At 33.7% G+C, this 27,989-nt stretch overlaps 1 pseudogene; it reads left to right on the forward strand.

Annotated features, from left to right (window-relative positions):
* The first annotated feature begins 7 nt into the window (after positions 1 to 7).
* LOC137632521 (chitin synthase chs-2-like) lies at positions 8 to 27,989 on the forward strand (annotated as a pseudogene).

Raw genomic sequence — 27,989 nt, forward strand, 5'->3', positions numbered from 1 at the left:
GATACACATGTTGGCTGAAGATGAGATCATTGAAACAGAACTCTATATAGAGGGTTTTGCTCCAAAATAGTTAGTGCCACGTGTAAGCAAAATTACACACACACACACACACACACACACACATATATATATATATATATATATATATATATATATATATATATATATATATATATATATGTATAGATAGATAGATAGATAGATAGATAAATATTGAAGTATAAGTGGGCTTATTCTAGGTTTTGCTAGCCTACATAAGTAGGGGAAAAATATAAAGACCTTTGGCATATTCTGTTTTACTCATTGCTTTTAAATTCTCTTTCTGATCCATTAATCTTATTGTTTGAAAATACGTGGGACTTACTTAATGAAGTAAAATTATCACCGAAGAAATTCTTTATTCTGGCCTTTTTAAACATAATGGAAATCGAACTAGGCCTACAACACCCATTTATAAAGTGTATCTGTCCTCCTTTCTGGTTGTTCACTCCGCAAAATAAGTTTGCGGGCACTCTATCGCCTTATAGATAGGTGCAAAGCTTCTAAGCTTATTCTTATTATTGCAATTAAGCTTATTTTACCTGTACCATAACTAAATTATTAATGAATTTCTCAATATTTACTTGTATAAAATTCTACCGTGAAATCAGCTAGGATAGCACCTTGCTATCATCAGTTTTGGCAACGTACTGTGGTCAGTTTAGACTTTTCAAATTATTTCATGTGCATTGTCCTACTTATAAATTCAACTAGATCCATGCTAGGAGTTTGCAACGTACCTATACCTATGTCTAGTTTCACTAACTGTCCTAAATTTAATTGTACTTTTCAATTAAGTAGCCATTCCTCCAACAGGTCTTCTGTCCTAATATTGCTTGTAGTTTCCAACCAAGTAGCCAATCCTCCAACGGGTCTTCTGTCATATTTTGCTAGTACTTTTCAATTAAGTAGCCATTCCTCCAACAGGTCTTCTGTCCTAATATTGCTTGTAGTTTCCAACCAAGTAGCCAATCCTCCAACGGGTCTTCTGTCATATTTTGATAGTACTTTTCAATTAAGTAGCCATTCCTCCAACAGGTCTTCTGTCCTAATATTGCTTGTAGTTTCCAACCAAGTAGCCAATCCTCCAACGGGTCTTCTGTCATATTTTGATAGTACTTTTCAATTAAGTAGCCATTCCTCCAACAGGTCTTCTGTCCTAATATTGCTTGTAGTTTCCAACCAAGTAGCCAATCCTCCAACGGGTCTTCTGTCATATTTTGATAGTACTTTTCAATTAAGTAGCCATTCCTCCAACAGGTCTTCTGTCCTAATATTGCTTGTAGTTTCCAACCAAGTAGCCAATCCTCCAACGGGTCTTCTGTCATATTTTGCTAGTACTTTTCAATTAAGTAGCCATTCCTCCAACAGGTCTTCTGTCCTAATTTTGCTTGTAGTTCCCAACCAAGTAGCCATTCCTCCAACAGGTCTTCTGTCCTAATTTTGCTTGTACTTTTCAACTAAGTAGCCATTCCTTCAACAGATCTTCTGTCCTAATTTTGTTTGTATTTTCCAACCAAGTAGCCATTCCTCCAACAGGTCTTCTGTCCTAATTTTGTAGTACTTTTCAACTAAATAGCCATTCCTCCAACAGGTCTTCTGTCAAGAACGAAAAAAAGAATCCCACGTTGCTCTGAAGGTGATAATGGACCTGGTAGCACTGGCTTGCCAACTCACAGGCTTCTTCGTCTGGCCAATCGTAGAGTACAACAAGAACCCTGATAATTATACGGTTTGGATCATTCCCTTCGCAATCTTCCTCACGTCCTTCGGATGGTGGGAGAACTGTGGATCACCACTCGAAATTCAGTGAGTATTTTGATATTCAAATTTTCCTTTTGAAATTCAATTCAGATGATGTACAGTCGTTAGATTTGTTTAGTATGAATGAATAAATATTGTTTTTTATGGAAACAAATATACGGTTTCTTTTATAAATAAATGAATGATAATATTGATTATAATTGTCGTATCATTTAGGATAGTATTAAAGAAATGAGTATGTTTCTTTTATAAAGAAATTGATGATGATAGTAATAATAATAATAATGATAATAATAATAATAATTATAATTGCCATATCACCTAGGATAATATTGTAAGAAATTTGATAATACTTTCAGCAATCATGAAATACAAATTAATGATAAGGATTATAATTCCTATCAAATCACTTAGAACAGCATTATAAGCGACATATATTAACATTTTTCAGCAATCATGAAATACTTTGGAGGCATCAAAGAACGACTTTGGAAAACGAGATATTTCTGCTACATTTTCGTGTCCCTGTGGAAATGTCTGGTCTTCTTCGGTATGATGGTCATCTGTATGGGAACACGCCTGCAACATTTCAGCACCATATTCGAACTCGGAGATGCTTTCAAGTGAGGATTATTTGAATATATATATATATATATATATATATATATATATATATATATATATATATATATATATATATATGTGTGTGTGTATATGTATATGTATATGTGTATATATATATATATATATATATATATATATATATATATATATATTATGTATATATATACATAAATATATATATATATATATATATATATATATATATATATATATATATATATATATATTAGAAATTATATAATTTTTTTATTTGGAATATTCTAGTAATCTGGAATTATAAAAGTACTGTATATGAGTAACTAAGGCTTTTGAGAGAATAAAGGCTTACTGCCGTAGGTAAAAATTATACATTATACTAGAAATTATATAATTGATATTAGGTCTATGGTAACTTTGTAATTTGGAACATTCTAGTAATCTTGACTTATGAAATTATATGAGTAACTTTATACATCATTATGGAGTACTTAAAAGTTAATTAAGTTCACTTGGTTCCGGGTTAGTATGTGGCATACCTTTCGAATATGGCCTACGAAATTCTATCTGTTTTATTATGTGGCCTAACCTAACCTAACCTAACAAGCCAGGTAGGCCACATACTAAACCAGAATAAAAAAGGTAGGCCACATACTAAACCAGAATAAAAAAAGGTAGGCCACATACTAAACCAGAATAAAAAAAGGTAGGCCACATACTAAACCAGAATAAAAAAGGTAGGCCACATACTAAACCAGAATAAAAAAGGTAGGCCACATACTAAACCAGAATAAAAAAGGTAGGCCACATACTAAACCAGAATAAAAAAAAGGTAGGCCACATACTAAACCAGAATAAAAAAAAGGTAGGCCACATACTAAACCAGAATAAAAAAGGTAGGCCACATACTAAACCAGAATAAAAAAGGTAGGCGACATACTAAACCGGCACCTTGTGTAGATTAGGACTAGAGAATCTTATGCTTTAAAAGCATCATAACAAATTATTTTCTTTCTGACATTTCCCAACTTTTACAGTGCGCACAAGATCAACTTCACAGAGGTTCGAGAGATAGTCTCAGCCAATACCATCCCTGATATAAATGAAGTCACTCCATTAAGCGAAATTATATCCATTGACTCGCAACCGGAAACGCCCATCTACGTCTTCCTCGTCCAAGTCTTTACCGCTTGGATGTGCTACATTTTTGGTAAGGAATTATTATTTCAACTGGGTTTAAAATGCATACTTGATTTTATTGCACTAAAATTCATTTATAGTTATGAGTACTGTTTTTGTAATAGGTTATTTTCATTGTAGTTTATGTCCTTATTTCATTTCCTCACTGGGCTATTTTTCCCTGTTGGAGCCCTTGGACTTTTAGCATCCTGCTTTTCCAACTAGAGTTGTAGCTTGGCTAGTAATAATAATGTTCGTCTTGTTGCATTTTCATCAGGAGCTTGAATAACTTCATAAAATAAATAAAAGACAGCTACTTTTTTTCACTGTAGGCAGCAGAGATGTATCTCAAAGCTAAACAGAAGATGTGTGTCAATCTTTACTAGTAGGACTAGAGTGTTGATGCATTTTGGTGTTTGAGGGCTGAGAGAGGAATCTGCTGACTATTGCACAATACTACTTTACTTCCTCTTTGTTTTTTGCTTCCTTTGAGGATCTAAAGCATTTAGGGTGATTCAAGGCAAATAAAAGGGATTTTGACGTAGGATAAATCTATTTTTGGGCTCGAGCCTTGTCATCCTGATGGAAGTTCCTTCTGGCAACTTCTACAGTATAATATTTCTGCAATTGATATTACAAGAGAATTACCGTCAGGTACCACAGGGTTCCAACCTCCGGAAACAACTATCCGAAGATATCGTGTATAATCAGGGACCTATCCTAAGATAACCATAGATATCCGCACCCTAAACAGACTTTACCCAATCTAATCCTCTAAGGGGTAGGATAAGTTAGATATAACCTACGGGCCAGCGTGGAAAAATCTTTTTATCTTCAAGGCATTGGTTTTATATTTTGATAAAAGCTAAAAGCAATATGTCATTAAATTTAATTTTTTTTTCTTATTCCTTCAACAGGTAAATTTGCTTGCAAAATCTGCATTCAGGGTTTCAGCTTTGCATTCCCTGTGAACCTGACAATTCCTGTGTCAATTTCTCTTCTTATCACCGCTTGTGGATTAAGATATGAGAATGTCTGCTCTTTTGCCTATATGCCAACCTACCTTTTCTGGGAGTGCAAAAATGGTGATATTCTACGAGATTTCCTAAATAATGATGTGAGTATGGTTTATGTTATAACCAAGCTGATTAGCTAAGTGAACTTTGACTAGAGTTAGTTCCTCTCTTGAGTAAATGCTAGACCTTTTATTTTTAAATACCTACTTAGGTCTTTTCAAGTTTTAAAACCATAACTACAGTATAACAGCAAAGCTTTGAATGGATTATCTATTTTCTGGCTTAAAATAACTTGCTAATAGACCAAAAAATATCAGCATCTAAATTCAATTTTTTTTTTACAGTATGTTTGGATATGGCTATTTTGGTTATTATCGCAAACATGGATCACGCTGCACATCTGGACTCCAAAGTGTGAACGTCTCGCATCGACCGAGAAGTTGGTCGTCTCTCCGATGTACAACTCCTTGTTGATTGATCTGTCACTTGCCCTCAACCGTCGCAGAGATGACGAAGGGGACGTCAAGACGGAGGAATTGAATCTTAACCCGGATGAACACGAAAATGAGGTAAACAACGTGTGCATAAAAGCAAATCTTATTGATAATATCACTAATTTATGATAATCATGTTGGCTGCAATTGTTTCCCATATAGTATACAGATGAGTTTACTTTGGCACAATGTAGTTTTATTCATTGGTACAAGAAATGAGACTTTGAAAAGATATGATAAGATTGACACTTGTACTATATATTTTCAAAATGAAGTTTATTTTCCTTTAATATTCTCAGGGTGAATGTGAATATGGGTTACGGTATATTGGTGTTGCTATATGCTGACAAAGTATATTTCCTTCTATATGAATTTCAATTACAGGGACTAAAATCTAAACAGTACCTGTAATAAAACTCATTTATATTAGATTGGAACTGTTACTTGATTATTTCTTATATTTGTAGTAACACTGTTTTCTACCACTAGGTGTCACAGTATTACGAGACAATATCCATCCACACGGATTCATCCAACACAAACAACGCAAAAACGAAGTCCTCGGATCACATCGTTCGCATCTATGCAACGGCCACTATGTGGCATGAGAACGAAGAAGAGATGATGGAGATGTTGAAGAGTATCCTTAGGATGGATGAAGATCAGTCTGCTCGTCGTGTGGCTCAGAAGTACCTCAAGATTGTTGATCTTGATTACTATGAATTCGAAAGTGAGTGCTCGGAAGTATTCCATTATTGGACTAAATGTTTTTTAATTTTCGTTGAAAAGGTAGTTACTACGGCACTCTCAGATTTGGCTGTTGTTTCTAGTCTGAATGTTATCTTCAATTTTTATATACGGTATATCATTTTTTTGTATATTGTAGATATAATATAAAACCAATTTTATTAGCCGTTGTATAGCAATAAACCTTAGTGACTCCAGTAGTTGTCATTTCATAAACTGTATATTATAAATTCATTGAATTTTCATAAGTGCCATTTAACAAAGATTTCAAAGGCAAATATTAAACTTTACTGTTTAGCAATATACTGTATTATTATTATATTTTCTCTAGTAGACATAAGTAATGTTTGATACCTTTCATAGCAACATTTTGTCCAGTTAAGCTCACAAAAATAATTGCTTATTATTTTCCCTTTTCCAGCTCACATTTTCTTTGATGACGCCTTTGAAATATCTGATGAAAATGAAGATGAGAACGTAGTCAATCAGTTTGTAAAGCTACTGGTGACCTTAATGGATGACGCTGCAACCCACGTTCATCAGACGAACATTCGTATTAGACCACCCAAGAAATTCCCCGCACCTTACGGAGGACGCCTTGTCTGGACGCTTCCTGGAAAGACGAAGATTGTTGCTCATTTGAAAGACAAGTCTAAGATTAGGCACAAGAAGAGATGGAGCCAGGTAATGAAACAATAGCCTGAAGGAGGAAAGAATTCTAATTACCAAAATGTAGTATATATCTTTCATTATGCCATATTTTACAAAATGGCTAATAATGTAATTTAACCTAACATTGATTTTTTTTTATTAACCTTTAGATTTGTGTAAAAACTAGTCACTCCTAAATTTTTTTTAAAAACTACTCATAAATAAATTTCTCCCGTACCTAAAACTTATCTAATTTAAATCAAACATGATTACAGGTGATGTACATGTACTATCTACTTGGATTCAAATTAATGGACCAGCCCATATCGGTGGACAGAAAAGAAGTAATTGCCGAGAACACCTTCCTTCTCACTCTAGATGGAGATATTGATTTTACTCCAAGTGCTGTCGCACTTTTGGTCGATCTTATGAAAAAGAACACTAACCTAGGTGCTGCCTGTGGACGTATTCATCCTGTCGGTTCTGGTAAGTCAGGAAGTCTTTTTTTTCATTAGATATTAACTAATTGTAGAGTTTGATCTTCTAGTTGGGCCTTTCAATTAATATTTCAATCATTTATAATTCTGTAAAGACTTTTTTTTTTAATTTAGTTAGCATTTTTATGAAAAGAGAAAGCATCGCAATGGAAAAGCTATTTTCTAGTTCAAATAAGATCTTGTCTTTTCTATTTTTATGAGCATTTACTTAACAATACTTTACTCCAAATATACAGGTCTTATGGTGTGGTACCAGATGTTCGAGTATGCTAATGGTCATTGGCTGCAAAAGGCAACTGAACATATGATTGGTTGTGTGCTCTGTAGTCCCGGATGTTTCTCACTTTTCCGTGGAAAAGCTCTTATGGATGATAATGTTATGGCCAGATACACATTGAAATCCAGCCAGGCTCGCCATTATGTACAGTACGATCAGGGTAAGTGAGTCGTCAGTTTAACTTTGATAAATATCTTAAATCTTCAACAACAAAATGTTAAAGAAGAAAAGATATTGTATTATCATATACATAGCTTACCTTTTAAAGGTCGCTCATGAATGGCAGAGGCAAGGGACAGTGACATTGCCCTAGCAATCTCGACAATGCCCTAGAGACTGACCATGTATTATATGATCAGCGCCCAAGCCTCCTCTCCAACCAAGCTAGGACCAGTGAGGGGCACGCAGTGGCTGCAGATGACTCAGCAGATAGACCTATAGGCTCCCCCAAACCCCCCAACCTTAGCTCACAAGGATGGTAAGGTTGCAGACACTAATTGCACTAACGAGTCTGAGCGGGACTCGAACCCCAGTCTGGCAAACACCAGACAGAGACGTTACCAATCAGGCCACAACTAGGGATGTAGTTTTAGTATTTTCACTTGTGAAATATGTTACTTAGGTTTTAAGTAAATTGATTTCTTAATATAGGTAATTAAAGAATCATTGTTTAATGCAGAACTGTTTTATATTTTTTCTGTACAGGAGAGGATCGATGGCTTTGCACACTATTGCTTCAGAGAGGATATCGAGTAGAATACAGTGCTGCCTCAGATGCCTACACTCACGCTCCTGAAGGTTTTTCAGAATTCTACAACCAACGTCGACGATGGGTGCCCTCAACCATGGCTAACATCATGGATTTGTTGCAGGACTATAAAAGAACGGTTCAAGTCAATGACAATATCTCCCTCCCATACATTTTCTATCAAGTAGGCATACTCTCAAAGCTACACAAATTGTTTACTAGTGAACTGTCTAACAAATATGAACCTGCTTGTGATGTTTTCTAAAAAAACATTTTACTTTTTCAGACTATGTTGATGGCTGGTACAATTCTTGGCCCAGGCACAATCTTCCTTATGTTGGTGGGTGCTTTTGTCGCTGCTTTCCGTATCGGTAACTGGCTTTCGTTCCAGTACAACATCATTCCTATTTTCCTCTTCATGGTGGTTTGTTTCACACTGAAGTCTGACATTCAGGTAAAGTATGCAATTTAAATCAGCAATCAGTAGTTGATATATATATAGTACTGTACTTATTATTACATGAAAACCAATGTTATTAATGATGGAAATCTTTTTTAGCATATTAACTTTTGTTTCAGTTACATAATATTACATAATACAAGTTTCAGATAACTTTACTGTAATAAATTAAACTAACATATATAGAATTTGACTCCATGTTAATTTCTGCTGAGTATCAGTATAGTTAAATTTAACATGCTATGTTATCAAAGCCTTGTTTTATTTGTTTGTTTTTGTCAATGTTTTCATTAATGTATGGTATGTTTTTCTGTCTTTTCCATGGTATGTTTGTGTGTGGGAAAACTGTGGTACATTTCATCATTTGTTTAAATGGAAACAGTTAGTGGTAGCCCAGATCTTGTCTGCTTCTTATGCACTCATTATGATGGCTGTCATCATTGGTACAACTCTCCAGTTAGGCGAGGACGGCATTGGTTCTCCGTCTGCCATTTTCTTGATAGCATTGAGTGGCAGCTTCTTCATAGCTGCTTGTATGCATCCTCAAGAGTTTAAATGTATTATCCCTGGTCTATTGTATCTGTTGTCCATTCCATCTATGTACCTCCTCTTGATCATCTATTCCCTTATCAATCTCAACAATGTCTCTTGGGGTACAAGAGAAATAGCCACAAAGAAGACCAAAAAGGTTTGTACAAATGTTAGTTTGTACGCAAACATGGGCATGAGGTTAGCTGTTACGAACGTATTGGTGGAGGGAACAGGCATTTCGCAAAATGTCAGGAAGCGGTTAGTTTTACTCTCGTTTACTAGGATGCTTATCTTTAACCCCATAGGAGTTGCATCTGAATGTTGTTTAGTTATTTAGACACAGAAAATGCATGCAAAAGCAATGAAGCTTGTAGTGCAAAATCTAAGTGTTTTTTTTTCAGGTTGAATGTACTGCATGATTCTACAGTAACATTTATCTAATGCAGTATACTGTATGTATAAATTATGTGCTAAGTCCTTCTCTTGCATAGTCTCTCCAGTCTGCATTCATCTTGTGTTGTCTATACTTTTCTGCTTAATATTTTGACTACAGTGTAGAATTTACTCATATTCAGTGTACTTAAAATACTTGTTGTACCTTAAAGAATTGATTACACACAACACCAATCATCAGCTCATCGTAGCTCCATTTTTTCTCGTAAAATGAACCAGCTATACTGTACAGTTATTTCTATAACATAAAAACATCTCTCTGGAACCAAAAAATTCTATATATGAGACCCTGCTCATTAGAAAATTGGGTCAAAATTAATGAGAAAAAACTGAAAGACTTAAGTTTTGAGAATTTTGAGCAATATATTTTTTCATATTCGTCAAACCAACTGAATGGGATCTCACAAGGAAAATACAAAGATTTGGAAGACAACCTGTGAATAGTGGTTTACACACGCCTTTGTTTAATACACGACACCTACAAGGTGTTCGCGCGAGGGTTGTAACCTCTGCATTCCATGCTTTTATCTTTCTCTAGTATATTTGGAAGATTTATATTAGGAAAGGTATAAGGAAGGACCTTTCTCACCGGACGTCACAGGCCGCCCCAGAAATACTAAGTTTTATTGTTGGAGCATGTTGGGAAGATTCCATTACATAGAATTTTGTGTCTAATTACTCGAAAATAGACTAAGGTCTAAAAATTTAGATGGGTTTGACATGAGCTGAGTCGAGTCGAGTACATTACTTGCCAGAAAAGTAATGTAGACAATGTTTTAATTAGGCCTCAATTTTCTATCATGCAAGGTTAAAGAATCCAATTTACTGACCAGGAAATAGTTTGACTTATTACACTGAGCAAAAAGTATATAATAATTTTGATGTTTACTGCTGACAATGTGCATTACCTGGTCCAGTACACTACTGACTCAATTAAAGATTCTTTCCCGAATCCCCTTTGCTTCCAGTGACTCTGCTTTCTGCTTTATACTCATTGTCCGAGTTGTCCAAGTTCAAAATTCTTGTTTAAGAATAAATCCTTTGGTTAAGCTTTAGTAAATTGGTTATCTTTTTAATGAAAAATTAATATCATTTCATACCTAAGATGTATTGATTTTTTTATCTTTTTCTTTTATTCTTCCCCTTGTAAACAAAAATTTCTTGCTCCCCATTTTTCTGTGTTATGGAACTAAAAGTTAAACTGAAATTTTACTATTTTTTTTCTGTTAAAGCCACACTGAAATAACAGTACATAATACTAGTTCCAGTACATTTACAGCACAAACACAACCGACATCTGTTGAAGTCTTATTACTCTGTAACAAAATTAAAAGTAGTTCGTGATGAGCATGTGTTAAAGTATCCGTGCCTTCAGCAGTCAAGAGAGATTTCACTACACTACAGTACAGTATTTTGTATAGTAATGTGAAGTTTAGAATACTGCTCCCCTGATGCTAAATAACCCATTTTAAAACTAAATAGGCTTATTTTAATGCATGTTTAGTTATAGGTTTATAATTATCTCTATGAATCTTCCCTGTTATTCGTATTGTTTCTCTCGGAAAGCTCGGTTTCATCAACATTTATTGTACCCATAAAACTGCTAAAAAGTTTCCTGTTTTCCTTCCCTTCAAAAGACTTAAGCCTCTAGTGAAGTAATAGGATATTTTAATGGTTATTGTCAGCCACTGATGTATAAAAGTAATGAAAGTGTCGATAGAACCGAGCATAAAGAGAAAAGTAATATAAACATCAGGTGTGTAAAGGAATAACATAATCTTAAAATTTTGTTCTTATTACACTTACTAACCTTTGGTATAATTACAATTGCATGCAGATTTCCTTTGCCTACATCCTTTCGGCTGGTTATGCCTTGGTGATGATTGTTGTCATAGTGGGCATGATGCTACAGTTTGCAGAGGAGGGCTGGGATACACCAACATCTATATTCTTTTTGGCAACTTCCGGATCTTTTGTAATAACAGGATTAATGCATCCGAAAGAAATCCTTTGCCTCCCGTGCGGACTAGTCTATTACTTGCTTGTTCCATCTATGTATCTTCTGCTGGTGGTCTATTCTTGTTTCAATCTCAATAATGTCTCGTGGGGGACGCGAGAAGTTGCAGCGAAAATGAGGAAAAAGACCAGAGAGGTACAATATTCTGTTTTTGCTGATCAAGTTGAATATATATGGGGTTACTCTTTTCACTCTTGAAATCTGATTATTTATTATTGGAAAGGCAATTATGATTGGACATTTCAGTAAGGAAAATAATCTTAGTTTATAATGAAATAAAGAATAACCTTCTAACTTTTAATCAGAACATTTTCATTGAACCTGTAATGGTTTTAATTACAAAGAAATATATGGGTGCACAGTTGCGTCCATGGGACGTATGTTTATATCTGTTCAAAATTGTAAGCTTAGTAGCATGTAGTGCTAATTTAAGAATATGATGCAATACCTTTTACCCATATCATAAACAGTATACAGAATATTCTTGCTTAAACTGTACCCATGATAAAGAATAATTTATAATAGGATGAGAATTTATTACTGGAAATTGTAGCCTATACTAATGCTTTAATTTTTTAGTTATTTATTTCTCTCATCGTTTTATTCCATTACGATATAATGGTATTATTATTGATCATTATACTGTAGTTCTGATACATAATACGCTTCAGCATTCAATTCCTCTTTATAACATTCTTCATAACTAAACATAGGAACTCGAAGCCGAGCGTAAAGCATTAGAAGAGGCCAAGAAAATGAAGAAGAAAGAAGGATTCCTGAGCTTCCTTCATAGGGATGCTTCAGCTGATGAAGACGAGGGCTCCATTGAGTTGTCTTTTGCTGGGCTTTTCAAACTTATGTGTTGTGTACATCCAAAGCCTAGCAATGAGCAACAACAACTAGCCGGTGCCGTTATAGTATGTGGCCTACCTTTCGAGTGTGGCCTACGGAATTTTGTCTCTGATATAGTATGTGGCCTACATACTGTTATTACGAATATTGATCCTGTAAGTACACATGGATTTCAGTATTTAACTATGTAGTCAATGTTAATGTTGTGTAAGAGGGGGGGGCGCAGGGCCCCCCCTCGTAGGTAAGGACACGGCTTTTAGCATAGGTTAGGTGGGTTTTTTTAAGTTAGCTTCTCTAAGGTAGGACACATTCAAACCGGCTTAGGTAGGACACATTCAAACCGGCTTAGGTAGGACACATTCAAACCGGGTAGGCCACATACTATAACAGATCCAAAAAGGTAGGTAACATACTATAACGGCACCAACAAGCCAGTATTGCCAACTCCTTGGAAATCCTGAAGAAACGATTTGAAACTATTGAATCGTAAGTACTGTAGAGACGATTATGTTATTATTATTATTATTATTATTATTATTATTATTATTATTATTATTATTATTAGCTAAGCTACAACTTTAGTTGGAAAACCTGGATGCTATAAGCCCAAAACCTTTAACTGGGAAAAATAGCTCAGTGAGGAAAGGAAATAAGGGAATGAATAAATTACAAGAGAGGTAATGAACAATTAAAATGAAATATTTTAAGAACAGTAACAACGTTTAATAGATCTTTCATATAAAAACTACAAAAAAACAAGAGGAAGAGAAATAAGATAAAATGTTGTGCCCAAGTTTATCCTACAGCAATAGAACTCTTACCCAACATGATCTCTGAGTCCTCCCCTAAAATAATATCAGTTTTCATACTTTCAACCTGTCTGAATTATTCCACAAGCCTGTATAGCACAGTATTATGAAATTACTATATACAGTACTGTACCATCTAGATACAGTAGTATCTTTATGCATATGATTTCTAATCTATTCATTGCTTTATGGACCCAAGATAATTTCTATGATTTAGTGTCTCGTGTAAATTTATGCCTATACAGTATAGACATTACAGTATTTACACATGTTCTTGCAGACATATGGGCATACAGCCAAGTTCTCGAAGACGCTCTACAATTCAGCCACGTAATTCTATGCGTCCAGATGGTAATAGCTCGGTCAATGAAAATCTAGATGATGAATTTAGTGACAGTGAAAGTGAACATTCAGGTAAGTTGACAGTTTACAATAGCAATGTAAATGTTGGATGTTTTTATTTCATTTAAGACTTGTATTTGAAATTATTCAGATTTTATTAAAGAAATAATTTTTAACAACCATCTTTTCTCGATGCCTAGAAGTATAACGTTCAGACTCGTTAAAGGAATAAAAGTACTGTATGACGAGTGACTCCTGTATTTTTTCATGGTTCAACATTTTTATTTATATGTAGGTCCGAAAGAGGAAAGAGACGATCTTGTGAATCCATACTGGATGGAAGACAAAGCTTTGAAAAGAGGAGAAGTAGATTATATGTCTGGTGTAGAGGTGCAGTTCTTCAAGGACCTCATTGAGAAATATTTGTATCCATTGGACAAGAATGCAACTGAACAGGTATGTTTGTGTCGACTTTGTTGTTAGAATAGAAGTTCAACTCTAAAGCAAATACTACGGCCTCTGTTTAATTCTTTATTAGCATAATTTAAACATTAATTTGTTAAAAACAATTTGGAATTCATGATTTATAAAGTATTTTCCTAAGCCTTCAATAATAATGAAAAAATGTGAATTCTAATCATATAATAATAAGCTGATGATTTTCAGAACATTCCCATGAATTATTGCTATGAATTTGTATGTACTGTACATATAGATGATTTAATATAATTTTTTTAAGCATTAGGTTTTACCACTACATACTTGGTATGTATGCATTTTTCTTACCTTTACAATTACTGTGGCCCTATTTATTAGAAAAAGTTTTAGTACAATATTTACTTTCATTAATTTTAATGCCACGTACAGATTTCAATACCGTGTAGTATTTCAAGAGGTTTACAAAATTGGGTATCAAACTTATTTCAAATGTACAATGACATTAATAGTACATTAGTTGATTTTGGCAGTACAATTTTGTATTGTGAAATATTTGATTGTGTATATTTATGCTCATTCAGATGCTGCTTATGAATGTCAACTGGTTTCAGCGTGGCTAAAATACTGTAATTCATGATTACTGTATGATTTCAAATTAATCATTCGTGTCAATTTTTTCAAGTAACATAGTAATTTATAAGATATACTGTACCCGGAACTATCGGATGAATAGATAGTCTGGGCTATGTTAGCGTAAATGGTCAGAGAACATAATTTGAAAGTGTCGTAACTACTAAGTTCAAACTGCTGGTATAAAGAATAGCATTACTTTTCCAAACATTATTAATCTCCCACAGACTACACGCATACCCCATTTTTATTAAACATTGAGTAGTATTAGGCAGCAGTGGATATACAGAACCATATACTGAATGGTACCTTATGGCTTGCCCTACGGAGCCATACTCTAGAATCCTCTTGTTTGAAGAGGCAGATAAAGGCATTTAGGATGTCAAAATTCTCTGATCCCACAAATGATTACAGTCCCAAATAAGGTGTTGCTATACTTATGGATTTACTGTGATGGAATGACAGGCTGACAGTAGATGTCAGAAAACTAGGTACTTTTATTTATAGATTTTAACATCATAGAAGGGGGCTATAGATGCATATCTTATACATACAGATGTCAGGTGTGGTTATATTAGTGTAGAATAAATATTCATTATTTTATATGGCAAAACCTTGTTTCATAAGCAGAATTAGATTAGAATAAAATGATTCCATCACTAGATTTCATAATGGTTATAGTCTTTGTTTTTTTCCCTATTGCATGCTCCTAGATTAAATTATTTCATGACACCTACATATTAATACCAATGAAATTTCAACTATGAAGAATTTCACTTGCAAAGTATTTCGTAAAATGTAATAAAAACAGTAATGTTGTATAATCCAAAAATAATGAAAGGGGAATTAAACCTTTAAAATAATGATATTAGTGTTTTTTTTTTTTTTTTAATTCAGAATACTTTATAACAGGTTTACCCATGCTGTATACATATTAATTATATTGTAGTTTTTAGTTAAACATACCTGTATTGTATTATTTTGCTTATATACTTGAAGTCATATACTGATTTGTTGGATGTAATATTGATGTCAATAAGAATGCTATGAACCAAGTTTAGAATCATTACTATGCATATATTTTCTTCATCGATTTTAGCATTGAAATTTAAGAGGGACAGCTTTCACTTAAAACTCATAATGATGCTTCAACACCTCCGAGAGCCAAATAGCAACGAGAAAGTCTTGAGTATCCAGGATTGGTACCAACCAAGCTTCCTTTTTGAGCTAACTTCAGTTTAATGTCGGGCTGTGATGCATGTATCATATAAGTGTCACTGCATGATCTATAACTGCAGTTATTGGTAATGGGAAATATTTCATTTACATCAATAGGGCCGTTTTCTTTGACGAGTATATGGAAGGGTCTCATGGTGTTTAACAATTCATCTACTAGTTCATTCAAAAGCCTTCTCTTCGGGGAATAATTGAGTGTTTGAAAGGATTAATATGTAGGATACAGTATACTGTGGCCTTTTCTAATCGGAAGTTGATATCGCTCTTTCCTTTTTATTTGTAAATATTATTTTCATTTTCACCATCAATTGGAGCCATTTTTTTTTTCCATGCACTTATTGATAAATTAGAAAATAGCAGTTTAGAGTAATAGTTGTAGAATGGGTTTTCTGTTTTCTCACATATGACACATTCCCAGTATGTTTAATATTAAAGTTTCATTCATTACTTGAAGATACTCTAAGTAAAGATTGATCGCTAGTACAGTGAATGCATGCAATCATACATGCATGACAGAGAAACTAATACCAAGGGTAATTTCACAAATGATTTAGCATGAAAATCAAGATTAAAATTTAATGGAATGAAAAACTTAGGTAATTTTAGGTTTTATCTCTTCAGGTCAAACTACGTAGTTTCTTTTCATTATAAATACTGGAGATTTGTGGAGAAATAATCTACCTATTGAGTAATCTTTAATTAAATAGGTACAGTCGAAAATGATAGGCCCATAGAATACTAGAACAGTCACTAATTTGAATATTATTTACATTGAGTATTGGAATTAGTTAAACACTTCTGTAAACTGATACAGTACATATAAAACAATACAGTATGTACATGAATAGAATAGATAAACATTTCACACATGACATATTTTACAATATCTTCAGAATTGCCGTGAATCAAAAGCGGTAAATGAAGTTTAAAGTGTTGTACAGATGCCGCTTACAATACAACTTATACTGACAATAGTATTTCGTTACCATGAGAATTTATGTACAGTAAATTCACATTTCTAAGACAATTGGCATCTTGTATTAATATATGCGCTATAAGTAATATAGAATATATATTTTACTGGTCACCAACATTTCTATTAATATTAAAACTTTTATTAAACTATACACCATGATTTTCCCAATACTTAGTCAGTATCATGGAAAGTTTGTTAAAACCTCACTACATTACTGGGATAGTGTAAGGTACTCTTTCTCTTTGGAAACCATGCAGTCTTTCATTTTAATGTTTCTAAACGTGATCTTTTAGAGTCTTCCCTAGTATTTTGTATACGCACACCCGGAGAGGTTATAGTTAATGGTACATAGTAGAGGGACTTGTCTCTTCAAGTTCAGAGAAGGTAGTGCACTTCAGCAATGTGATCATTCACTGGATAGGATGAGTTACTGTATTTTCATTATGGTTCATGGGAAATGGTTGTTAATGTATCATTTCTTGATCACTCTGTTTAGTGTCATCAGTACTTTTCTTGCCTGTCCTTATAACAATCTTCATAAATGGCTGATCTGAATCGAAAAGGTGCAGATCTTGATCAAGGGCTTGGGCATGTCTCTACTAATCCTTTTCCTCTTCCACCTCTCTTCACCTGTAGAAAAAAGTGGAGCAAGAATTAAAGGAACTTCGAAATATAGCTGTCTTCTCCTTCAGTATGATGAATGCTATCTTTGTTCTTATTGTCTTCCTGCTCCAGTTGAACAAAGATACTATCCATATTGATTGGCCATTGGGTGTGAAGACCAATATCACCTTCATCGAAGAAACCAGTGAGGTAGGTAGGCTGAGGCCATGTAGACTTAAGTAACCATGATCGTAATCTGTCTGTGATGAGTGTGGCACGTGTCTTCCGAACAGAAAAAAGTCGAGGTGGAATTAAAGGAACTGAGGAACAAATCTTTCTTTGGATTCTTCATGCTGAACGCGCTCTTTGTCTTAATTGTATTCCTTCTCCAACTGAACAAGGATAACCTTCACATCGACTGGCCACTGGGAATCAAGGAAAACATCACCATTATACCAGAAACTCAGGAGGTAAACTGGCTTAAAGTCAGAATGCCATCCCCACTCCTTTCTCCTACTAGCTGTGGCACCTAAGAATTACTACTACTCTCTTCCACTTAAATATCTGTGTCAGCTCATTGTGCCCTTTAGCACTTTATAAAGAGCTGGCAAAGGGAAGGTTGCCTATCGTCCATTCTTCCGTCCCTGCATCTACCTTCAGGCATTTGGAACTGGTTGACTGGCTTTAACATTTCAGACCCTGCATGACCTTACTAGCAATGACCCAGCATGAATCCTTTCAGGCTAAACGTACGCAACGGATATTTGATGAGATTGACTATGTTATTCAAATGACTGCAACCATTTTCAAGTTCATTACTGAATTTTCTTTTCAACCTTGTGATAATGACTAAAGCATACAGTGTCAGAACACATGACAAGAACCTTTGTTTAGACTATGCTGCTGTTAATGTCATATTAGTCAATGATAGTGAGCAAAATTATAATTGTCCAGGCACAATAAACCTTGGAGATTATAAAGCATATTTGACAGTAAGTAAAGCATATCCGGTATCAACAAACTGCAAAGATTAAAGCTACTGATTCCTGTCAAAGCCTCATGTTAAAAAAATGCAATTAATAAGTACAATACGATATTTGACAGTGATGAAACATTTTGGTAAATCAATTATCCTTTTCGTGGGGAAAAAGAATAACTCCTTATGAAAGGCCTGACCTAATGAGGTTTTATATTGTAATGATGAGTGGTAAATGCTAATTTATTAATACAGTATGTATTATGAACTCAAAATTAAAATACGAAAGGATGAAATTCAGCTACTATAAAATTCCGGTACAAACATACCTGGATTTTTTCCGTTCAAGATGAAAAATTACAGCACTGTTGTCCATTGTATTTCAGTGAGGAACTTGAATGTGGCAAATTTATTCCTGAAAAAAAAAAATAATTTTTGTACCACTGTGAATTAGAATTTTATGTTTGCTAATTTCTAAACTATATTGAATATGCTCTTAGATTTAGCTTTGCTTTTTTTCCTTCAGCTAAATTTCTGAAGAAATAAAATTTCAGGCTTTTCTGCCTTCAGATTAGGTTGATAACGCTGGCATAGTTTCTGAGTGCAATTCCTCAATATATGATTTAATCAACAGTCCTGTATTGCAATTATAAGGGACTTGTGGAATTACAGTGCAGTATAGAAAAATGTGTATCAAAAAAAATTGTTCAAAGGGTTACGCAAACCATTGTTTTAAGATAGCCTTTTCCTATTAATCAAACAGTGGAGCAGAACATTTCAAGATTTCAGATGGTAATCTCCTTACATTAACCCTTTTACCCCCAGGCTATTTGGAAATTTCCAACCCTTAACCCCCAGGGGTTATTTTTTTTTTTTCAGGCACATTTTGCAGTATATTTTTTTTTAAATTGCTCTAACAGCCTTAATTTTCATCATAGAGAGGTCAGGTTGGTCTCATTCTCTTGGAAAATGCCTGAAGTCTCTCAAAAAATTATCAAAAATATGCAAAAAAAAATTTAAATAGCATTTTTTTGCAAGAACGTACCGGTACGTCCATGGGGGTAAAGGGATGAGTTTCGTGAAATGTACCAGTACGTCCTTTTGGGGGGTAAAAGGGTTAATATATTGGAATAGGTACTGTAGCGGGTAAGTGCTCTATCAGAAGTTTATAGGTAAATATTTGAATGCACCTATTTTAACAGAGGATCACACTCGCCATCTGCCCTCCAGAAAATCCTTTTGATGATATTAAAATCTGATTGTTAAAACATCATTTTTAGCTTCCCTCGATTCATCATTGTCCACGTGTCTTATCTTCCTCCAATTCAGTCCAAGATTAGAGTTGTCTGTTCATTACATCCTGTAATATAGTCACCTTACTGTTCAATGTGACCCACAACTTTCCCGGTTTCAAGATGAATGTCTACCTTTTTTCATAAACAGCTGTTGTTGACCACTTATCACTTTTCCCTCTTGTTCTAATTCTCTTTGTGTCTTGTTACTACTTTTTACTGTTGTGAAGAAAATCATCACCCATCCCTGGGAAAAAAATATACCTATCCCTAACCATGTCTTTAGTAGTCTATAACTCTTCTGGTATTTGTTCAGTCCAGTTGAGTCTTTACCCTTTGCCTTTGTACCCATCCGATACTGTATTCGGTAATATTTTTTACTCGCCAATTTCACTTTCATGTGGTAATTGTTATCATCCTGCTATATTATGTACATTTATGAATATATCTCGTAAAACCTACAGTTTTAGACCCACTGAAATCACTGATTGTCACATGACAGAATTGGACAATCAAATGCAATGTAAGAATTGACATATAAGCAGTTGTCTTGTGTACCTTTTCAAACACTACTGATCTTCAAAAAGATATCTTTGGTTGAAGACATCAACTCAGTTGCTTCTTTGACTTATGGGTTCAAATAAAAATAAAATTTAATAAGATTTAAGAGTATTGAGGACTTAAACCCATGACACAAATAAATAAAACTTTTATTCAACAAAGCCTCAATGCTAATCATAAAATAAGTATACTAGATTGCTCAGTTAAAGGTTGTACATTATTTGAAAACCAGAGCACAGTGAATTAAAACCCAAAGCACGGAAAACCCTTAAGTACAAATTAATGATGCATTTAAGTAAATTACTGTATTGTATTACTACACTATATATACTGAAGTACTGTACTGTATTGCTACAGTATATACTGTACCAAGAAGGCGGAAAGAAAATGGAATTTCTTAGCTGCTGTTGACAGCTTGACAATCATTGATACCCAGTTGTAGAAAACTTCTTATTAAAACAGTTTGGAATCTTGAAGGATCTGCTACAAATGTGGTTTAATAGTTAAGGGTTAACTCAAACAGTGTTTTGTGTAAAACCATATGAATATTGGCAACAAAGTACCGTATATCAGGCAAGTAACACGTGTCCTTGTTTTGATTTATAACACTGTGGATTATTACGACTAAATTTCGTCACGAATATTACAGGTTAAGAATAATTTTGATTTTCAGTCCATACTACTTCTCCAAAGACTGTAACATTCATTAACCTTTACGAATAGCATCTCTATGTCTACGTCTCACGTGAGATGCATGGCGATGATCTTTTATGTGCATGGACATTTTGGTGATGCAACTAGTTACTCGTAGCATATGAATGAAATGAGTTGAATAATGTCCTTATTCTCTTTTTTTTTTTTATATGCATGAGAACGACTCATTCGTTTCACTGGATACTTGTGCAATTGAATATTTTAGTTACTCTTTAGTTTTATGTCTTTTCATGGTCTGATAGAGGTAACATATAATTCTCACAGTAATCTAGGGTACTGCATCCTATATCTTTCTTTTTATCCTACCTTAATACTTACCTCCAGTTAATTGCATTTATTGTATACTTGCTATATATTGTAATGGTATAAATTTTGGTACAGATGTCTGTCCTAAATTAATTGAAAGTGTTTAATAGTAAAAAAAAATGTGATTTACCCCTGAACAATGCATTGTGTGAAGTAATCGTACACTAAGTTCGAATAGAAAGGTTGCTTATCTTGATTAGAATGTTCTTTACAATTTGATTATACAGTTGTAAATTCTACTTGTGATTCAAATGCTAAAAGTGACAGTAATTTTGAAATAGTTTTGGTCATTACTTAATAATATTGATTTGCTAGAAGTTCCTTCACATAATGAATGCTTGCTAAAAAATTACATTTCAATATTTCTTTGAATATATTTCAGTCAACTTCCACCTTGTGGCCCGGAAATTAATAGATTCTTTTGTTATCAGGTACTCATCAGTCAAGAATATCTACAACTGGAGCCAATTGGTCTTGTGTTTGTGTTCTTCTTTGCCCTCATTTTAATCATTCAGTTTGTGGCTATGTTGTTCCATCGATTTGGTACCATCTCACATATTCTTGCATCCACTGAACTCACCTGCTGCAATAAGAAGGCAAGACCAAAGACTTCCTTGTTTTATTTTTATAATTATTACTAGCTAAGCTACAACCCTAGTTAGAAAAGCAGGATCCCATAAGCCCAAGGGTTCTAACAAGGAAAAAATAGCCTAGTGAGGAATGGAAATAAAGAAAATAAAGTAATGAACAATTAGAATAGAATATTTTAAGAACAGTGACAACATTAAAACAGTTCTTTCAAAAGAGGCTTATGTCAGCCTGTTCAACATAAAAACATTTGCTGAAAGTTTGAACTTTTGAAAAGATAACCAATTTGTTGTTCAATTACATCAATTATACTCTTGATACATAAAATTTACTGCTTTTAATTTGGTATTGAACTCGATGTATAATGTCCATTCTATTTCATTGCAGTCGGAGGATGTAACAGAGGATGCATTTATCCAGAGGAATGCTGTGGATATTGTGAGACAGTTGCAGAAGCTCAAAGGTATAGAGGATGATTACGACAGTGATAGCGCGAATGATGGGCAGCTCGGAAGGCGCAAGACAATCCATAACCTGGCACGCCATGCTCAAAAGAAGCAGGCCATTGGAACGCTGGATATTGCTTTCAAGAAGCGATTCTTCAGTATTTCAGCCGAGGCTGCTGAAAATGGCACGGAAGCAGGTTAGTGCAGTAGCCGGTCACATCCCCAAACCTCTTTCAATACTCAGTACAAAATATTGCATTATTCCATGTAAGCTGAGGTTTGAAATGAATGAGGTTCTTTACAAATAAATTTATTCTTTAACATTCATTTATCTAAAAAATAATGCTACAGTATATTTTTTGTAAAGGCAAACCATATGTCACTAATATCTTGAACCAAATTTTAAAATTTTTTACGATTAAAAAACTGTACATTATTTTCAGTACAGTTTACTGAAAGTTTCTCTTTCTATCCATTTGGTTTTTTTATACGAGTTTTTCTTATATGAGTCTAAGCATTGCATTTAACTCCACAGAAACTCCTGTTTTGGGTAATATGCGTAGACTGAGTATGCGACGAGAGACTATCAAAGCATTAGCTGAAAGGCGGGAAACTGTTGTGCAAGAAAGACGTCAGTCAAAGATGCAGACTCTTGGAGCAAAGAAGGTAATAGGTTTACCGTTTAATCTCTTAAGAATAGCACAAATTAACAAAAATTCTAAAGCTTTAATTAACAAGTACCTAATATTAGTATAAATAATTGTAGTAAGAAATTTTCTTGCAAGTGAAATTTTTGCTTGTAAGTACTGTAGTAAAAATAAGCATGTAATTAATTGTTTAGGAAATCTTTTTTTTTTTTTGCAATATTAGTTGAAAATTTATAAGATAAAGCTGAATAAGGGGAAAAGGTAAAAGATATAGTGTTTGCCATAGGTACTGAAAGCCAGTTAGTCCATTTTACATATGTTTCATCCACAATGTAAAATAGGTACTGTACATATATTCAAGTGGCTCTTATTTCTAGAAGTAACGTTTACTGCACTGTACATTAAAACATCATCATCAGCGTCACATTTAATGCCCAGTTTATTCTTACGAGTTTGAAAGTCAAATGACTTCTTTCCCTTCTTTTGTATTTACCTTATCTTATAAACTTCTACCAAACTTATTTGTATCCTAATCTGATATTTTCTGAGCCTTCACAAATCTTACACTTTTAAGTACTAAGTACTAAATTTTCCTCACAGTTCCAAATCACGTAAATCTTCAAGATTTAAGTATCTTTTTTATAACTTAAAAACCACATATTTATGTTACTTTATTTGTGGCACAACCTTCAAAGGGTATTTTAATAAAGACAGTACACTGTAGTGACCTAATCATATTACTTGCTATGCATAACATGACATTCACCCTGTACCACACCCACAGTGTATGTTTGTAATTTCCAGAGTATTTTCTCTTTAATCTACATTTCATTCTCCATAGTCTTGTCTTTAATTACTCTGACTATCATTGTTCTTTTCGCCATTCACTTCCAAACATTTCTAACACTCAGTTCTTCTGCTTAATATAGATACTTTGAATACAGTACAGTATTTTACCATAGAACCACCTTTCCTCCCTTCCTGTAGCATCCCCCATGATAATAGTAACCAATAAAGGTTATGTGTTGATTTTTGATAGACACCAGCAGGTATCAGAGATTCTTCTGACATGCTTTCCTTTATCTTCACACAAGATCTTGTGTTATGGCATACAGAAGCACGTACCATCACTTGCTCAATTTTTCTTTGTGGTAGCCTCGGTTCATAATGCCAGTTTTATTCTTACTTTCTTGCTGTATTGAATGCCACGAAGATCTTCAAGTACAATTTATAACTTGACCCTTTTCTATGGTATACATCTCCATTACTTACCTCATAATATAACTTTTCCTTGTGGTTGTTTCCTGGTACAAGGCCAAACTAAAAATTGTTGATTTAAGCATTTTTTTTTTTTTTACCTTCTGTCTCTTCATCCTTACTTTCATATCGTTCTCTGTAATTTTCACATTACAATATACAGTATTATCTTAGCTTTCTATTCTGTATTACTTTTTTTCTGCAAAAATCTTTATATTCTTTTGGTCATATCTTTCTTTTCAATCTGACCAAGTCTTGCATGTTATTCCGGATGGTCCATTTGCCTCACAATTTATTATCTAAACTCTCTTAACCTCTTGTCAACTTCAGTTCAAACTAATTCCAAGCTCAAACTAAATACCAGAGAATATTTTATACATATTTTTCCTTTCATGATATGCAATACAATGCACAATATATAACTTTGCTTAACTAACTACAGTACTAATACAACAGGCACAGTATGTCCATTTGAATGTTTGATTACTTCCATTCACTGGCTTTCTTTTAGCGAGTGAAAACTGTTCTTACAGTTCCTTTATACTAAAAACACTAGAAGAAACTAAAACCATTTCTTAACCCTCAAAATAATAGTTTATACTGTATAGTCCATTTCTTTTAGCGAGTCATATTTGCACCGACTCGCAACGGTGCCCCTTTAACTCGTAAAAGTTTCCTGGTCACTGATTGGTTAGAATTATCTTGTCCAACCAATCAGCGATCAGGAAACTTTTCCAAACTAAATGGGCACCGCTGCAAGTCGGTGTAAATATGACTCGCTAAAAGAAATGGACTATAGTACCAGAAGCATGACTCAGTTGAATGGTTAAGATCAACCACTATTACGGTACTGTATATTGTACTCGGAATTAGTTGCATGTACTGCATGGTACTGTAATTTGAATGGGCCAATGCAATTGAAGTGTTGTGATCAAATACCAAGGTTTTCATACTGTAAACAAGTTCACCTTGCTTCTTCCAAACAGCGGACATCTTTTGCACCAGGTGTAGAGCAAATTGCATAAGAAGTACAGTACTGTATAGTAAGTTTATTTATCGTATAATATACGATGATTGTATAAGCTTTAAATTATGAAGGCTTTGTTTTTGTCCATGCTAATTCTTGTGGTTTTATTTGATTATATTTTAATTTTATTATATAATTTATATACTTCAGTACTTCTATATACAGTAAAAGGTCCACAGCTCCTGCGTATGCGTGCTTGTATCAGATCATTTACTTCAGTATTAGGTTTCAGTTTAAAGTGTGTAACTACGCTCAAAACAGTCAGTCCTTTTTAAAAATCTAAGATGATTTTGTTACCTCTTTGGGATTGAGGGAAGACCTTTCTTTCTTTTAACTATGTTACTCTTTATGAAATCAGAATCTTAAAAGGTAGGAGCTTTTGCTGTGTTTGCTTTTACGAACCACTTGTTACATGGTGAATGTGAATTTTATGATTTTGTACGTGGCCATTGTGTGTAAAACGTGATTATTTACAATAAGCATGGACACAGCTTGTTCCATTGCTACTGGTGTAGGATTCTACCATATCCTTCTATATTTTTGAACCAGTAATGAGATCACAAAGATGGTATCTTGGCTGTGAAAAGAATTTAGAATCCTTCCATATAGATTTTTGTCTCTATAACTGACAAATTGATGCTTCTGTTTGTCATCACTGGGCTATTTCAGTTGTCTGATTTATTTGTCGTATGCAGGATGGTTATTAATTAGAGTTCTCAACCTCTGGTCTGTGGCACAGTTTCTGTACCATGACATTACAGTCTTTTTTTTTTTTAAATCTCTCAAGTGTCCTATACTCTTTATATTTTTTATTTTTCTATCTTTCCTTTGTTTATTCATGATTTTACTCTTCACTGTCACATTCTTATTACTATGTGGTACTCATCTATAATGTGTAAGTATCATGGTCAGATGTGTAGATTAATTTGCAAAGCTTCCTGTCAAAAAAAAAAGACAATTGCATAATTCAATTTCGTTTGTGTGATAGTCATCTTCTGTTCTTGATTTCTGTACAGTTTCCATATAGTATGTTCCCTTAAAGAAGAATTTACAATATTACTTTCTCATTTTATTCCTCTCTTCTAATAAGCTATTTAATCTAGAATTCAGTTTTATGATGAAAATTCAAAATTTACTTTAAACTTTTTAATCTAGCTTAATATAATGTATAGTATTTTTTTTCAACCAAACATTAAAAAAAGTACAATATTGATGTTATCCCTTTTACCCCCAACGCTATTTGGAACTTTCCAACCCTTAACCTCCAGGGGTTTTTCTTTTTCAAGCACATTTTGCAATATATTTTTTTTTCTTAATCGCGCTGACAGCGTTAATTTTCGTCATAGAGAGGTCAGGTTGGTCTCATTATTTAGGAAGATGCCTGAAGTTTCTCATAAAGTTATCAAAAATATGCAAAGAAATGTAAATAGCAGTTTTTTTTTGCAAGGACGTACCGGTACGTCCATGGGGTTAAGGGATGAGTTTTGTGAAACGTACCATTACGTCCATTGGGGGTAAAAGGGTTAACTTATAATACTAGCAGTAACCTTTCTTGATAATCATTAATTTGCTGTACAAGAAATTCTCTTTGAATTCAGCCCACAAAAGTTAGAACTTCATTTCCTAATGAAACTTTTTTTTCGTCTCCAACCCAGCCACGAACAAGAACTTCAATTGCTTCAGAGGCGGACAACCAGCGTGTGTTCACTCCAAGCGGTGGCTCCATCAATAATGCTTACGAGTCCGATACCGAACACCTTGGTGGGGGATCTTCGATTAGAAGTGCCATGCGATACCGAAATGCAGAAGAAAACGTCTTATATAAGCCATAAATCAATTCTACGCTCATGTTTTTTACTTCTTAGGAATAAGAAATTATTGAAAATATATTGCTTCTCCATATTGAATACAAAGCCATAAAAAAATCCTCTGAAAATGTACAGTAACAGTTCACAGAACTTTCACCTGAGCCTTTAACATGACAAGTTTAAGTGTATTTGATGCTATGAACTTCTAAGTTCGACAAGTGGCATCAATATACTGATAAAATATTCAATCACTAGTTTCCTAACAAAAGTATGATTATATCTTCAAAGTTATTTTTCCCATGACTCTTTTGTATACAATTGAAGCTTTTTGTTAAAGTCTTTATAAGATTAAATTTTTCGGCTGTTTCTAATGATTTATCAAAATCATTTCATGTAATAAGAATTCATCAAACCATGATAAGCTACATTACCAGCTTATCAGATAAAGATAAGCTTATTTTGAAGGGTATTACACATGCAGATTATTTCCGCAATAATAATCTACTCAAAGTTTTTATTTCTGCTGTAGTTATTTTTCACATAAATTGCTAGATTAACAAAAAGGACTATGAAGTTATAAAAAGTATTATTGCCATAGATAAGACACTTCACCAAAACATATTTCACATAGAACACTACAGTATTTACAGATAAAACCCAATGACAAGGTATACAGACTAAAGTTAGTACTGTAGCGCAAAATACAATGCTTTTTGATTGTTGAGGTAGTGCAGTTATTTTATAAATAATTATCTGTAATCAGTTTTTGTCTGGTATTACGTATGCTAGAGAAAGAACCTGAATAGGTAGAGCCAAGGGAGTTTTACTTTAATCTGTGATTTTCATTATATTACAAATACATTTTTTATTATATCTGTTGATTTCTGTAAGTGATTATAGTTTTCCGTAATCACGCTGACTTTTCACTTTCTGTATTACAGCTGCTGTCGTGCTGTTGTAAATGATATGTATATTAATGTGTATAAAATAAATATATATACTAAGTAA

Source organism: Palaemon carinicauda, chromosome 3 (genome assembly GCF_036898095.1).
Source record: "Palaemon carinicauda isolate YSFRI2023 chromosome 3, ASM3689809v2, whole genome shotgun sequence".
Classification (NCBI taxonomy): domain Eukaryota; kingdom Metazoa; phylum Arthropoda; class Malacostraca; order Decapoda; family Palaemonidae; genus Palaemon; species Palaemon carinicauda.